The sequence below is a fragment of the Labeo rohita genome, chromosome 8, assembly GCF_022985175.1.
Source record: "Labeo rohita strain BAU-BD-2019 chromosome 8, IGBB_LRoh.1.0, whole genome shotgun sequence".
Taxonomy (NCBI): domain Eukaryota; kingdom Metazoa; phylum Chordata; class Actinopteri; order Cypriniformes; family Cyprinidae; genus Labeo; species Labeo rohita.
In genome coordinates, this window is record NC_066876.1 from 30,156,029 (window position 1) to 30,173,379 (window position 17,351).

Consider the following 17,351-nt stretch of genomic DNA (forward strand, 5'->3'; position numbering starts at 1 on the left):
CAGAGTATGCAAGCTTTTGTGCCCTGCTCCCTGGAGGAACGGGAAGTGAGTACAACAGAACCACTTATGTGTCCGTCTCAAATTCGCATACAAATGTAAAGAAATAGCTCTCCCGAAAATAAAAATTGTGTTCTTTACTCACCCTCATGATGTTGTTCCAAACCCATATGCTGGTAGTTTTTATGTGTCATAGGAATAAATAGAAACATATGGGTTTGAGAAAAGCATGAGGGTGAGTAAATAATGACAGATTTTCTTTTTTGGATCAGCAATTCTTTTGACATCCAATGAGCCCCTCAGGCCGTGGCAAACCGGCCTTTGGACCTGCAGCTAAGCCGGGTCTGTTTTTCTCTCACAAGTGTCCGTCTGTATGTTTCGGTTCTTTCACCCATTGTCTGTGAAACACTTGGAACTTTCTCACCCGCTTCATTGTTCCTTTCGTTTGACACTTGCTGGAAATTTCGAGCCCAGGCATTTTCCCTAGACGTGTGTTTACGCTGGACGATAAGAGGCCAAATTGTTGCAAATGTCATTCCGTCTCAAAATAGAATTTCCGCAAGCTGTTATTTAGGAGGACATTTCTCAGAGCGTTCATTAGCACTGTGCTATTAGTTTTTGAAGCATTTGGAATTGTGTATTTGGTATTTTGCTTTATTTTATTTATTTATTTTGGATGAAATAGAAAAGAAAAAATATGCTGGACATTAAAGGAGGGACTTTAGAGACCAAAATACTATAAGCCAAATGCACAGAGCAGCTAAATCCGCTTTTACTCCTCTTCTGAATCCTGTTCTTGCTGTGACAGCACAATAACTGGGTTTCCATCCACTTTAATTAATTTTGCAGATTTTGAGAATCAGATTTTGATGTCACAGTGTATGAGAATAGCAGTTTTATGTATAGAAATATTATTTCTATATATTTATTATTATAAATATCAGTGTTATTTTTATCTGTTTTATCAATTTAATTATTGGTGGAACATATTCACCAATAAACAGTTTTTTTCAATATTTTTATTCAGTAATAAAACATTTGCATAAATTATAATGGGATATTATTAGTTTATAGGTTTTGCAGTATTTTTGTTTGGTAAAAAAAAAATGGCATAATTTATGTTTTTTATTTTTTTAAATGTTATTTGCATTTATTTTATCAGTTTAATTATTGGTGGAACATATTCCCTAATAAACAGTTTTTCCAATATTTTTATTCTGTAATAAAACATTTGCGTATGTTATAATAGGATTTTATTAGTTTATAGAAAATAATAAGAAAATTATAAGAAAATATTTGCATAATTTATTATTTTTTATTTATTTAAATATTATTTGTCTTTATTTTATCAGTTTGTTTATTGGTGGAACAATGGAAATTTTATTAGTTTATATGTTTTGCAATATTTTTATTTGGTAAGAAAATATTTGCAGAATTTATTTTTTTTAATTTAAATGTTATTTGTCTTTATTTTATCAATTTATTTGTTTGTGGAACATATCCACCAATAAGTTTTTGTTTTTCTTCAATATTTTTATTTGGTAATAAATCATTTGCATAAATTATAATGGAATTTTATTAGTTTATAGGTTTTGCAGTATTTTTATTTAGTAAGACAATTTTTGCGTATTTTATGACTTTATTTAAATGTTATTTGTTTAATGTGTTTTTGTTTTTTTTTATCAATTTATTTATTGCTGGAACATATTCACCAATAAACAGTTTTTCCCCAATATTTTTATTCGATAATAACACGTTCGCATGAAGTATAGTGGTATTTTATTAAGTTTATAGGTTTTGCAGTATTTTTATTTGGTAAGGGAATATTTGCATAATTTATGATTAATTAATTTTTTTATTAAATGTAATTTGTGTTAAGTTTATCAATTCGTTTATTGGTGAAACGTATTCGCCAATAAACTGTCCATTATTTTTATTCACTAGTAAAACATTTGCATAAGTTATCATGAAATTGTATTAGTTTATTTTGTTCATTTGAATTAATTAATTATTTTTATTTTATCAATTTTACCTAATAGTGAAACATGCAGCATTTTTTGCATTATTTGTAATCTGTAAGAAAACATTTTTTATTTCGAATTTAATTAGTTTATATTGTGATTATTTTAAAACAAATAATTAATTTGTGAATAACACTCAACGCTAAATTGTTTTTGTAATATTAACAAAATTCTTAAGATTTCCTGATGTTGGCACTAACTGTTAGCACCCATGATTTTTGTTTTCAGCAGTGAAACACTGAAATGTAGCTTTGGTTATCGCTATATCAGCCGTCATGGTTTTACTCCTGAACGTACACATTTGCAGATGTCACTCACAAAACTTTGCCGTGTGAATGAGGACTTAAAACTTCGCCTCTTTTTTTGGACCAGCGTAAGAAACCCTCCAGATCACCCGAGTAACCGTTCAGCAGATTGTGTCATGTGCAAACGAAACTAATTTTCTGCCCAATTGTTCGAATCTAGTGCAGTCATTTTTATTTCCATTCCACAAAGCCGATTTGAGTCAATCACAGCTTCATCCTGTTGATTTTGTAATTCTGCTGCGCTGTGATGGATGTACGAATGTCTTCAGGGTGTCTACAGTGTAATTCCTTCCAGAATTTCAGGTGCTAATGAGTATCGAGCCAACTAAACTTGGCCAACTTTTTTTGTTGGTGCCTTTTGTTTGTGGTTACTGATGTTTGAAATAGGCCCAAGTGTTTAATGTCTGGGTTGGTGTCGTGTTTCTCGCCAAGATTCTGTTGCGGTGAGAGAAAATAATAGTCTAAGCACAGATTTGGCCCAATCTGTGAATAGATTTACATCTTGTATTCCCGCCTCCTCCTTTTTCTTCTCTCCTTTTCTCCATTTCTTTCAGTCTTTTTGCTTTTCATTTCTGGTGTGAGCGCATTATTGCACACTTGACTGAGCTGTAGGCCGCTGCCTTCACAGGTTGAGAAGTTACTGCTGCCTCTTTCTGTTGTCTTGAGTTTTAGTGCACCCGATGACCGAGGAGTGAAGGGAAAACGGCATACGTGACTCTCCAGCTGCTTGGATACCAGGCACTGAGTGCATTGGCTTTATTTAGATCTCTCTTGCATTTCTTTGCATCATGATTACAGAGTAAAACCACAGCGACAGGAACAAAGTGGCTCGGCTAACGAACGCTGTTGCTTTAGATGAGGCGAGATGCAGATTTGAATTCAAGTGCGAGTCGAAGATTTAGTCTGTGTTTAGACTGGTTTCAGCAACAGTTCGGTTGCCAGACCACCCGGAACATTTATGGAAATGATGCTGTGTCATTGTTATATATTGTTTATATATTGGTTGATTTATTTAGCAATACATTCTACACTTTTCATAGCATTTTGTTATTATTCTTATTTTTTTATTTATTTTATTGTGTTTTTTTTTTTTTTTTTTTACACTTACAGGGCTCAACATTATGGATGATTCAGGCCAGTGTAAAAGTTTTTTTTTTTTGGGCCCGATGAGTCTTGGAAGCAATGGATTAAAAATAAGCCATTCTATGTTATGGCTAGCTGATAAATGACCAGGTTTGCAAATCTTTAATACCTGGATGAAAAAAAAAATGCTAGAACTGTATGTATTTCCATAATACTTTAGATACTGCCCTGTCGACATTTTTGCAGACTCCACCACAAACATTTCAGTTTTTTAGCTGCATGTTTTATATGCGTGAAAAATCGGTTGTTGTTTTTTTCACCAAAAAATATAACACTGCAAATAATTTATTAGGTTTTTATAACTGGAAATTATATATTTTTTAAAAAAAATATAATAATAAAATAAAATAAAAAAATACAATAAAATGAAATAATTATTTATTTATTTACAACCAGAACTACTATTTAATGTACTTGAATTTTTATTTTATTTTATTTTTATTATTAATGTATTCCTATAATTTTCAATTTTTCTCAGGTAAACATTTATCTATTTTTTGTTTTCATACTGCATATCCTCCAATGCAGTTTCACTTTTTTATGTTTTACACTTTTTTTTCTAATTTTTGTGTTTATTGTTTATTGTTTATTTATTTAGTTTTTTTTTTCAACCAGAATTTATATTTAAATTATTTACATTTTTATAATTTTATTTATTCCTTTTAATTTTTCTTTTTTTTTCAGCTGAAACATTTGTATTTTTCATAAGTTTTCATACTGTACGTCCAGCGATGCCTAAATTTACTTTTTTCGATGTTCTACACTTTTTTTCTAATTGTTCATTTGTTTATTTTATTTATTGTTCTTGTTGTTGATTCCTTGAATTTTTTTCTCATTTTTTTCAGATGAAACATCTATCTTTATTTCACACCCTATATCCTGCGATGCCTAAATTCACTTTTTTTAATGTTTTACACATTTTTTTTTAATTGTTAGTTAGTTAATTAATTAATTAATTTATTATAGTTGTTTATTTTGTTTCTTATTTTTTTATGATACATTTATCTATATTTCATAAGTTTTCATACTGAACATCTCGTGATGCCTAAATTCACTTGTTGTTTTTTTATTTTACTTTTTTAATTTCTAGTTTATTTATTTATTTATTGACCACAATTTATATTTCATTTTCATTTTTAATTTATTTTTATTATTTATTATTTTATTTCATTTTTTCATACTGTACATCCTGCAGTGCCTAAATTCATTTTTTTCTCAACATTTTCCTTTTTTTATTTAATTTCCAATTTTATTTATTTTTTCTTTTAATTTTTTTTTTCAAATGAAGTTTCAATACTGTACGTCCTGTGATGCCTAAATTAACTTTTTCAACTTTTTTTTTTTTACATTTTACTTTTTAATTGCTAGTTTATTTATTTATTTATCAACCAGAATTAATATTTAATTTATTTTAATTTTTTATTTATTTAATTTTATTATTTATTCTTTTTGTTTCCTAATTATTTCTGATGCAACATCTGTTTTTCATAAGTTTTCCTACGGTACATCCTGCGAGGCCTAAATTCACTTTTTGCAACATTTTACTTTTTTCTAATTGTTCGTATTTATTTATTTAATTATTTTATTTTACAGTGGTAATACTTGCAGCAGTTTTTCTGTTTTTTTTTTTTTTTGTTTTTTTTTTCTGGTTTTTTTTTTTTTTTTTTAGTCAAAGTGCTATAGATTTTAAAATCAGCCATTTATTGTTATTGTCTACAACATGTAAATATTTATTGGCTTATCTGTGTTATTGCCTTAAATATGCTACTTTTCAGACTCATCTGTAAGATGCTATGAAAGTGTAGAATATGCTTCCAATAAATTGCTTAATCTGTTTGGTCAGATGTGGCAAATCAAGTTAGAAGCTTCCAGAAGCATCTCCAGAGGTATTAATATTTAATTTGGCCAGTGCCACTTTTTATGCCGTCACTGCAGCTGCCAGGCAACTGAGTGTTTTCATATCTGTGATTCTGACATTACAGTTTTTCAATTAGAGAAATTATTAACTATACGCACGCTAACAGAGCCACGGCTCAGAGAAACAAGGTTAATTGGATCTGTAATCAGGCCGTGTGGATAATTAGGCTTAATGATAGCCAGATGAAAGATTGAAAATGATTTGATATATGATTTGGACTTTATATACGCACGACGGGACAGACACCCATACAATTAACACCTGGCTGATTTTAGAGAGAGACGCACGGGGGAGGAGCCAGAGAGGAGAGAGAAAAATCCTCTCGTCTTTAGTTGCAGAAGGGGGTGCCGCTCGCCCCTCGGCTTTTGGCGCATTTTAATTTTACACTTAACTGAACATCAAAGAGATGCCTTATCAGTGCTTATCAGAGGCAGCCAGCAGCGCTGAGATATGCCCATCTCTCTCTGTCTCTCTCCCGGTTTGTCTGTCTTCCCCTCCAGCACTAGGCCTGACAATCTTCTTATCACTCCACCCCCCTCGCTCTCGTTCAAGAAAAGAGTTAGTCAGCGAAAAGTGGTGAGTCATCCAGTGTTGATACTGGAGGGGAGAGTGCTGGTGTAGCGGGCCAGAGGATCCTCCGCCTGCGTGGAGCGCGGTGACAGCAGTTCAGAGAGCGTCCCGTCAGCGGCGTGTCCGCGAAGAGAGACTGCAGCGTTTGTCACTCGCATGTTCACGCGCTCCAGCGCTGCTCATCACAAATGCTTACTTCACACACAATAGTGCGTCCCAAAACCTAGTCAGCTGCCTAGATTATACATGAAATGTGTATTCATAACAATTTTCTTTTATCAGTGTGTATTTATTAATCAGTTTACCTACATGTTAGATGTTTTTAAAGAACCTGTCTGTTTGTCTGGCGGTCTTTCTTCCTATTGTTCTATTGTTCTTTCCATTGTTCTGTTTGTCTGGCTCTCAGTCCATCCATCCATCATTCCATCATCTATTATTCTATCCATCCATCGTTCCATTCATCTGTCATTCTATCCGTCCATCCATACATTCGTGACTGATGGGTGGATGGATGGGTGGATGGATGGAAAAAATGATAGATAATGGAACGATGGATAGATGATAGATAAGACCTGTGATTCTGTCACCTGTGATTGTATTCATCCATTCATCCATTGTTCCATCATTCATCATTCATCATTCCATCATCCATCCATCTGTCCATCCGTGACGGATGGATGGATAGAATGATAGAGGATGGAAGGATGGATGGCTGGATGATAGATAAGACCTGTGATTCTGTCACCTGTGATTCTGTCTATCCATCCATTCATCTGTTGTTCCATCATCTGTCATTCTATCCATCAATCCATTTATTCATCCAAAGTTGCATCATCTGTCATTCCATTCATCAATCATGCTGTCCATCATCCATCATTCTATCATCTATCATTCTATCTATCCATCATCCATCCAACATCATCCATCGTTCCAATTCATCTGTCATCTATCATCAATCCATCGTTCCATAATCTATTATTCTGTCCATCTATCATTCTGTCACCTTTCAATCCATCTATCATTCTATCCATCCATCAATCCATCCATCTATTATCTATCACTCCATCCATCCATCTGTCATCTTTTTTGTCCATCTATCAATTCATTCATTGTTCCATTCTTCTGTCATCTGTCATTCTGTCCATCCGTCTATCTATCGTTCTGTCATCTATCTTTAAATCATCTATCATTCTATCGTCATTCTATCGTCCATTCGTCATTTATCATTCTATCCATTTATCCATCATCCATCCGTCATCTATCATTCCATCCATCCATCATTCTATCATCTAACATTGTCTATCCATCCAGCCATCCAGCCATCATTCCATTCTTCTGACATCTGTCATTCTGTACATCCATCCATTCATTGTTCTCTCATCTACCTTTCAATCCATCTGTCTATCCGTCCATCAATCTACCCATCCATTTGTTGTTCATCATCCATCCATCCATCCATCCATCCATCCATCAATCCATCTGTCATCTATCATTCTATCCATCCATCCATCCATCCGTCATCTATCTTTCAATCTGTCCGTCTGCCCAGCCATCCATTCATCTATCCATTGATTGGTCATCTGTTATTATACCCATCTATCCATCTGTCATCTATCATTCAATCTATCCATCTGCCCTCTATCATTCTATCAATCCGTCCATCCGTCCATCCATCATCTATCGTTCTATCATCTATCCATCCGTTCTGTCTGTTGTCCTATTGTTCAGTCATTCTATCATTCTCTGCCCATCTATCCATCATTCTGTATGTCATTCTATCTGTTGTTCCGCCTGTCTGTATTTTCTGTTGTTTAGTCCGTCCGTCCTTCCGTCTGTCCTTACCTTTTTTTTTTATACAATTAATTATTTATTTAAATATTTGTTTGTCATTTATGTACATTTAATTCATCTATTTACTATTTTGGTGCACCACACAAATAGGGTAAAATATATTGCCACACAAAATATTAATCCTTTTAATTTTAGCACTCCGCAATGTTTACTCTTTTTATAAAATATTAAAATTTTGCATCCTAAAAGCTTAACTGGACCCTGCTAACCTACTACTTTAAACCTTGGCCTCTTGATGTACTTCTGAGTTTGCATACTTGAGCTCAATTCTATGGCAGTTTGTAGTATAAATACTATGATTAGTGTGTTCAATATTTGAAGCTGTCTTAGATTTTGGCTTCAAGGTGTAATAGCAGGCAACATAATTATAGTAAGCAGCTCACTACGTTTTGGAACAGAGCAACTTTTGAATCACACATTGAAATTCCCATTGTCATTTCAGGATTTTCAGGCCAGATTGAAACAAGAAACAAGCTCACTGTCATTTATCGTAAGAAGAGTTAGCCGGGGGGCCAAAATCCGTGTTGGCGTGGGTCGAAAGCATATGTGGGCTCTTTCAATGATTACCACACTGGCTTATTTTTACATTCACAATGCACAGGCGTTCTTTTGCTCTGATCAGTGTGTGTGAGTCAGTGATCCAGGCCCTTAAGCCGACGGGAGTTTGTGTGTGTGTGTGAGAGAGCTGCTCAGTGGAGTGCATCTTCTCCCAGTGTAAGCTCTGCCCCGGTGCCTTGGCCCAGGCTTTGAGAGGTGCTTCAAAAACACCGACATAAAAACACTCTTCACACTGTAAACAGGGCGAGTGTGACGGGGTCTCTCCAGCTCCCAGCAGCACTCCAGTGCCCTGGGCCTAATCCACTGAACAGCAGCCGGCTTCTCTCTGTCTCTCTCCACTGCAGTGTTTTCCAAGAGCAGTATTGCTACATCTGTTTGAGGGTCCTCCAAAGTCATATTGATTAGGAGTCTTTCACTGTGAGCTCGGCCCCAAATTATATTAAAAACTCTGTTCTGATGGTGATGGGATTTTTGCTGTGCACTATATGTAGAATAAAACATTAGTGTACATTCAAAAGTTTGGGGTGAGTAAGATTTTTTTAAATTATTTTTTTGAAGAAATTAACACTTTTATTAAGCAAGTTTGCATTGTTCAAAAGCAAAATAATATAACACTTTTATATTATTAAAAAGATTTCTGTTTCAAAAATAGCCGTTCTTTCTGTTCATCAAATATTTCTGAAAAAAAAACATGATAAACATAAGTATATAAACAATTACATTTAAATTGACAATTCTGTGTACTATTATGTAGCTATTTCGCTTTTTTATTTTGGTATAAAATAAAAAAAATACAATTATGATATAGATAGGATGACTTTTTTTAAACTACAATACAATAGCTTAAGTAATTTTAAAATTATATTAAAAAAATAGAACATTAGAAATTCTATTTAAATGTAAATCAATTAAATGAGAACAATGAGTAATGTACACACACACATACTTTTTACAAATAAAAATTTTAATATTGAAATATATAACATTTTATATCATTGTCACTTTTTTAAATTTAGCCACAAAAATTAAATTCGAAAATTGTGTGACATAGATCACTGATATACAGTATAATTTTTTTTTGTGCACTAAATTTAGAATAAAAAAGTCAAATTCAGTTTTTGAACTTTAAAGTTCAAAAGTTTGGGGTAAGCTTTTGTTTTTATTATTATTATTATTATTATTATTATTATTATTATTATTATTATTATATTGAAGCAAATAAGGCTTTCATTCAGCAAGTTTGCATTGTTTAAAAGTGACAATAAACATTTTTACATTGTTAAAAAAATTTGTCTAAAAAATAGCTTCTTTCTGTTCATCAGCTAGTTCTAAAAAAAACATGATAAACATAGGTATGTAAACATTTACATTTAAATTTACTTATAATTCTATATACTATTATGCAGCTGTTTTGCTTTTTTATTTTAGGTATAAATTAAAAAAAAATACAAAGTTAGAAATTCTATTTAAATGTAAAGGAAAGAATGTGAATATAAATGATCAAACAATTAATAATGTACACACACACACACAAAGTTTTTACAAAAAAAAAAAAATAATAATATTGAAATTTAATATTTTTATGTGACTTTTTAAAATGTAGCCATAAAATTAAAATAAAAAATTGTGTTACATAGATAAGTGTTTTATAGTATACTTTTTTGTGCACTAAATATAGAATAAAAACACTAGCGTACGGTTATTTTTTTATTTTTTTAAAGAAATTAATACTTTTATTCAGCAAGTTTGCATTGTTCAAAAGTGACAAACACTTTAACATTGTTAAACAAGAATTCTGAGGAAAATAAATTGTTTCCACAAAAATATTAGGCAGCACAACTGTTTTTAACATTGATAATAGTATTAGGCATATTAGAATGGTTTCCGAAGGATCACAGAAAACTGAAGCATTCATGCTGAAAATTCAGCTTTGATCACAGGAATAAATTTCTTTTTAAAATACATTGAAACAGAATACATATATTTTAATTTGTATTAATATTTAAAAAATTACTGTATTTTTAAAAAAAGCATAAAAGACTTCTATCAAAAATTTTACTGACCCCAAATATTTGAATGATCTTGTATATATTGTTTTTACTTTTTTCGAACATTTCAGTAACTAAACAGATGCTTAAAGTCACTCTGAGGAATATACTACAGCAACAGCATGCCATTTGATTGCTTACAAAAAAAATAGCTAACTGTGCTAGAGGTGCAACAAGGCTGTTACATTGCATAAGACGCTGCTCAACCGATTTTGCCTCAAATTATTGACAAAAACTATTCAATGACTCATTCTTGTGAGTCACTAAATAATTTGCACATAGGGTACAAAGGAATTGTGTATGTGTAAATCTATTAAAATAAATAGGGAAACAGTGGTAAAAGAAAACAGATGAGTGGGTGAGAATTAAATTTTAGCAGCTTTGAATGTTGTAGCACTGGAGAACGGGTCAGGGCACAGATAATTACTACATAGTGCACAACAAAAGACTAAATCAGTGCAGAGATTATAGTGCGACAAATATAAACACAGGGATGCGTAAACATTCGTGCAGATGTTGTGCTGTAGTGAAAACTAATAAAGCAGTCTGGCAGTAAAACACTATTCCTTAGTTTGGTGAATCTGTTTTTTATTTTAGATAATATAATTGGTGCAGATTACTGATTTTAATAGGGCACCTATTATGCCTCTTTCTACAAAATGTAATCTAAGTCTCAGGTGTCCCCAGATTGTGTCTGTGAAGTTTCAGCTCAAAATATCCCATAAACCATTTATTATATAATTTTGAAAATGCCTATTTTGAGTGGAAGCAGAAACACAATTTTCGTGCATGTCTCTTTAAATACAAATGAGCTGCTGTTCCCCGCCCACTTTTTCAGAATAGGGCTCTGCCTTTATAGCTCATAGCTTAGATACTCTGCCAAAAACATCTGGTTAGTTTTGATTCTCCTGTCTATCGCACTGGAAAAAAAAGTCTTTTAAAGTCATACCAATTTTAAACGTCTGATATAGGGTTTTCTAAATGCACACATTCAAAGCAAATGCACAGAAAGCGGTTTTCACACAGCACGTGAGTAACTTCTTTTTCGCATCTTATTGCACTTAAACGGTCAAATACACAGAAATTTGTTAAAAAATACGTTAAGACATTTAAGACACTTACTTCAGTGCTGCTTTTAAGTGCTCTAGCGTGAAAATAAACATTAATATGAGCGGAGTCTCTGCTAATACAGCTGTCAATCAACCATCATGGGTGGGGCTTATAAAATGTAATAGGTACCCTTTAAAATAAAAATGTAATATTTTATTTAATATTAACTTAAGTAAAGTTTTAAAAAATGGTATCAAAAATTAAAAGTGCAAAAATATAACTGCAGTCAGTGACTGGCATTCTTACCACCGACATGTTTAAATTCGTCGTCTTTCCATTTACACACATTGTTTGACCTTCACGTTGCCAATTAAAGTGAGTGTAAGTTTGTCCTTTCTGGATTGGACTGCTTCTGAATACAGCGGCTGCTCTGTTCTAATAAGGGTCTTGTTCTCTTCATCTGTTGTATTAAAATGCGTTTCATTATATCTGTACATCACGCGTGGATGTCCTCCTCCACAACGCCTCGTGTCTGTTTGCCAGCTTTGCCGTGTTGATGAGGCTACAGCGTGTTTGTTAAGCACACGGTACGTGACCTCTGGGAACTGGTGATCCGCGGACCCCTAATTACGGTCCACACTTCCACCCCAGCGTCTGAGACATGAGTTTTTAACACTGTCTCTTATTGTATGGTCTCTTAAGATGAAAATGTTTTTGAGTTTGTGGGGTCGAGGAGGAGCCGTAAAACTCTGTCTGTTTTAAGGGGGGAAAGAGTTCGAGTAAATGTGATGTTTCTCTGAGGATGCGAAATGTGAGTTTTGGAGTATAAAACTTTATGACTAGTGTTAGTTCTGGCAGTGTATGTATAGATGTGTAGTGTTGAAACAGCTGATGCAGGAGGTTGTTTGGCTGTGGATTTATCGGTGTGAGATGCTCTAAATCTCTTTCTGTTTGGCTGCCATAGTATACAACACAGCATTTCTGAATTGTTGCTTAATTAGTGTTAATCTTTTGTTATATTTCTGTTTATGTAAGAAATAGGCTAGCAGTGCATTTTTCCAAAAGAAAATGTATATTATGTGTGTATGTATGTATATGTGTACATACATATGTGTGTGTGTGTATATAATATATATATATATATATATATATATATATATGTGTGTGTGTGTGTGTGTGTATATATATATGTATATATATATATATATATATATATATATATATATATATATATATATATATATATATATATATGTATATATATATATATATATATATATATATATATATATGTATGTGTGTGTGTGTGTGTGTGTGTGTGTGTATGTATGTATGTATGTATGTATGTATATGTGTGTGTGTGTATGTATGTATATATGTGTGTATGTTATTGTGTTTTTGTTTATCGTTTTGTGTTAGCTCATTATATACAGTATTGTTCATTTTTTTACTTCTTTTTACTTAACCATTTGAGATAAATGCCAAAAAACTAATTTTGGAAAATTGATAAAAATAGAGTTATCTGTTTCTGGAAATAAACTCTTCATAATTGATATAAAATGAATAAATTGATATAAATTGAAATAAATTCAATAAATAAATATTTTAAATATAAAATAAATAAAAGCTACATAAAATTTTATATAATATTTAAATATTTTTTAAATATTTTTTATTGTAAAAACACACACACACACACACACACACACACACATTTAAACACAATTTCTAATTTTCTATTTTTTTTACATAAATAATGTTAAAATGACTTAAATTACTGTTTGTAAATGTAAAAAAAAATCGCTACCTGTATATATTTTTTCTTATAATTTTATCTCTAAAATCTAAAACGTTAAATAGCTAGTACATTTTTATGTTTATATTTGAATTTAAATATATTACTAAATATTTAGTACATTTTAATGTATTTATTAGTTGAATTTAAATACACTACTAAATATGCTAATAAGATTTTGTTATAAATAAATATACTAAATATACTAATATAAATACTGCTATAAATAAATAACTATGATTTTAAATATAATTTAGAATTTTTAAAATAAAAATAAATGCTAAATTTAAAGTTTTAATTTATTAGGCTTATACATTTTATGATTTTACCCTGTTATTAATACAGATAAGACCCCCATATCCCCCCCCCAAAAAAAAAAAAAAAAGCGAAAAACTTTTGAGAACAACTTGGCAACTGGATAGCAAGGCTCTGGCAGATTTGCATGGGAAAAGCCACTTAAATCTAGTGTTTTTGATGTGTCATAAAGCATATTTGTTTTTATATATATTCATATCTGAATTTTCATGAATTGCTGATTTGTCAAGCAGTATGTATATTACAGAATGTAATATAAAGTTATGTCAGTTATGGAATGTGTTTTGCATTTGCTGTGTCATGATGTGAGAGTGACATTGATTGACAGCGCCGCTGGTGTGCCATAATATGGCTCTCCCTCCGTAACATTTATCATTACAGGAAGCTTAATTAGCTTATGTATGTATTTAACCTTAAAGAGCAGCACTGCAGGGACGCGATTCACCAAGACTAATGACCACAGAGAGATCGCATGCATTTTCAAACTGGCCTTTTTCCCAACGGGACCCCGGCCGGCGCCTACCTCCCCCCCCCCTCGTTTTCTCTCACATAACGATTTATTTTTTCCTTCGTTCTCACTTTGATGCTCTGCCTCTCAATTTCTCTCTCCGTTTGTGTTCTCCAAGTGTCACTTCTCCTTCTGTCCCTTCTCAATCTGTTTTCTTGTTCCCACAATGCAATCTTTCTTTTTCTTTCGCTTTCTCACACTCTCGCTCTCTCCCGAATCTCTCCCTTCCTCCTCCTCTCCTCTGGTCTCGTCTCGGTGGGGCGACTCTTTCATTAACGAGCTGCGGGCAGAGGTAATTAATTGTGGGATGAGTGACAGAGACGCCATTAGCTCAGCAGGAAGTGCTCTGGCTGCTGTGGTCCTTCATGCCGGACGCCGTAGCCGCACAGGAAGTGACACGGCGGGCGTCTGTCACCAGCCAGCCATTACGGCGCGCCCCTCACGTCTTCAGTCAAACGGTGGCCTCGTCCTCGCTTCTCATGCCAGCCGCTAGCGATAAGCTATCTTGTTTTTACATTAGCAAACACTTTGCTGCTAAAGCAGAGATGGCTGAGGCTGACATCGAGATTGCATGAAGATTTTCTGATAAGAGACTTTTAAGGCTGGAGTGAGGCCGGCGATCTTGTGCTTTCTTCATGTTCTAGGCTGTTTGTGCCAAACAAATGTCTTTCGGCTGCAGTGATAACAAGTGCTCCATTTGTACATTAAACGGAGGTTTATTCTTTGTGTCTCGCACGGTTAGCGTTGAATCAATACTAACATTTTGGCTGGAGTATCATAGCAGCCTTTGGAATCTTGATATCAATGCAACAAGTAAACAGAATCAGGCGACAGAAGAAATAAAACAAGAGCTGCCAAAAGATTTAGGAATTCACAAATGTAGTGTTTGTGTTTGTGTTTTTATACGTATAAAATATATCTGAATGTATTGTTTGTGTATATTACAGAATGACAGTTAAACCACTAAATATATGTATTAATAAAAATATGTAAGAATTCTCGCATCTGTGCACTACATGCAAACATAAGCATCTGTGTGTATGTAGTACGTTGATATGTGGGATTTATTATTTAAATATTAGTAAAATATTTATAAAAAATTATATTCTCATGTCACATATTTATATCACATTTTATTTTAATTTTACACCTAAAATAAAAAACTGAAATAGCAATATAATAATGACTATAATATTATATAACATTTAAATATGTATATATGTATATATGTATGTGTGTGTATATATATATATATATATATATATATATATATATATATATATATATATATATATATATATATATATATATATATATATATATATATATATATATGTAAATAGAATATTTGCATAAAATTCTAGGTATTAATATTCAATTTGTGTGTGAATATTAAATTCTTGGTATTATTGTACTTTTTGGATTTTAGGCATAAAATAAAAAAAATAATAGAATATGATTATGATACAGATATTTTTTTTTTAATTACAAAGCACAATTTATTTTTAAGATTATTTTAAAAACAGAAATTATAAATTTTATGTTAATATAAAAAAAATTCAAATGTGAATACAAAATATGAAACGACGAATTAATATTTTACACACATAATAAATAAATAAATAAATAAATAATTCAAATTCTATATTTTGTTATTATTATTTGTTAAATTATTATTACTACATTAGTACTGTTATAATAAAATATTACTACATTATTATTACATTGCATAAGTGTGCAGATTTTAATACTTTTTTTAATTAATTTTAAAAAATATATTTTTTAATAGTATTTTATAGTATTTTATTTATATATATATGTGTGTGTGTGTATAAATAAATTATTACTACATTGATATATTACTGTATTACTGTATTGCATTACTGTAAAAATGTTAATACTAATACTACTAATACTAATATTATTATTATTATTTTAGGTATATGAAAAATGTATATATAAAATATATTATAATGAATTTTTATTCTAAATATTTTTATGTTAAATAAAACTTTTTATAGGAAATTACTTGAATCTTGGACATTCTTATTTGTCCTTGACCAAAATGCCATTGTATTGTTTGATTTATGTACCCTGTTCAGATACTGTGGTGCTTTCTGATTACCTTATTAATGTACCATGGTATTATTTGATTACAATGCTTGAGTACCATAACTCAGCACCCAACCGCTAGGCCACAGCTCCAAATCTCATTGTTAAATGTGTTTTTCATCAGAGCCGTCGGGTGTATGATTAGTTCAGCCTCTGCAGTGAAGTGATGTTTCTATATACGGACTATAATTTGCAGTTATTTGTATGTACTTTCAACTCAGGCTTCATAAAGCACCTTCAGAATATTATCCCGCTCCAATCAACCAATCAAAGCTTTAGAAACTTCAACATGTGCTGCGCCTCAGATTATACAGGCCATTTAAAAAATCAGCTTTAGCCAAAGAATAAGGTCAAAAAATATCATGTAACGTTTAATTGGAACAGCTCCCAAGTGATCCGGAGACTGAATTTATTTTTCTCGGCACTGAGGGAAGGGAGCGTATTTCATGGATTATGGCTTATGAAGACTGAAAATGGGATTAACAGGGTAGAAGGAATGGAAAAACGAGGAAAACGGAGTGAGTGACTGAGCAACTGACTGCTCTGGAAATTATATATGTAAGCAACAATTCGTTTTTTTCCCTCTAGCCGACCTGCAGTGAGAAATTGGATTTCTTGTGCGTTTTGTGTGTGCGCGTGTGTGCATTTTCTGAATGTGTGGCATGAATTTCTCTCCCTCGGCCGCTCCGGCTTTTTATGTTTCAACGGAGAAAAGTGCTTAGCTGTGTGATAAGCGGGATATGCACAATAAGGTTAATGGAGAGACTGTCAACAGGCAGTAAGCTGCCAGGCCTCTCCTAATGGGGTGCTAATCAGTGCGAGGGAAAAGCCCTACTGGGGAAACAAGCAGCTGCTCGGGTGGCTGGATACAGTTACCGCTGCCGCATAGATGCATAAAAACACGGGCGGCGGCGGCGTTATGATGTCACACAGGAAGGCACTGAACCTTGCTTGAAAACCAAATGGGATAATTCATCGTTTAAGCCGCCGTAAATGCAAACACAGGGTGTTTTTTTTGGACGATATTTCGTTTTTGCAATACATGAATATGGCCTACTGTTTGGTAAAGCAATAAGCCACGAGAGACTTGGCGGTACAGCATTTACCACCTTTGAAGTTGCACTCAACAGTGTTGTTTTAGTGTCACTCAAAATACTGTT

General features: G+C 32.4%; 1 protein-coding gene across 1 annotated transcript in view; it reads left to right on the top strand.

Annotated features, from left to right (window-relative positions):
- plxna3 (plexin A3) overlaps positions 1–17,351 on the top strand; it is a 209,301-nt gene that overhangs the window by 131,873 nt on the left and 60,077 nt on the right. The window lies entirely within an intron of this gene.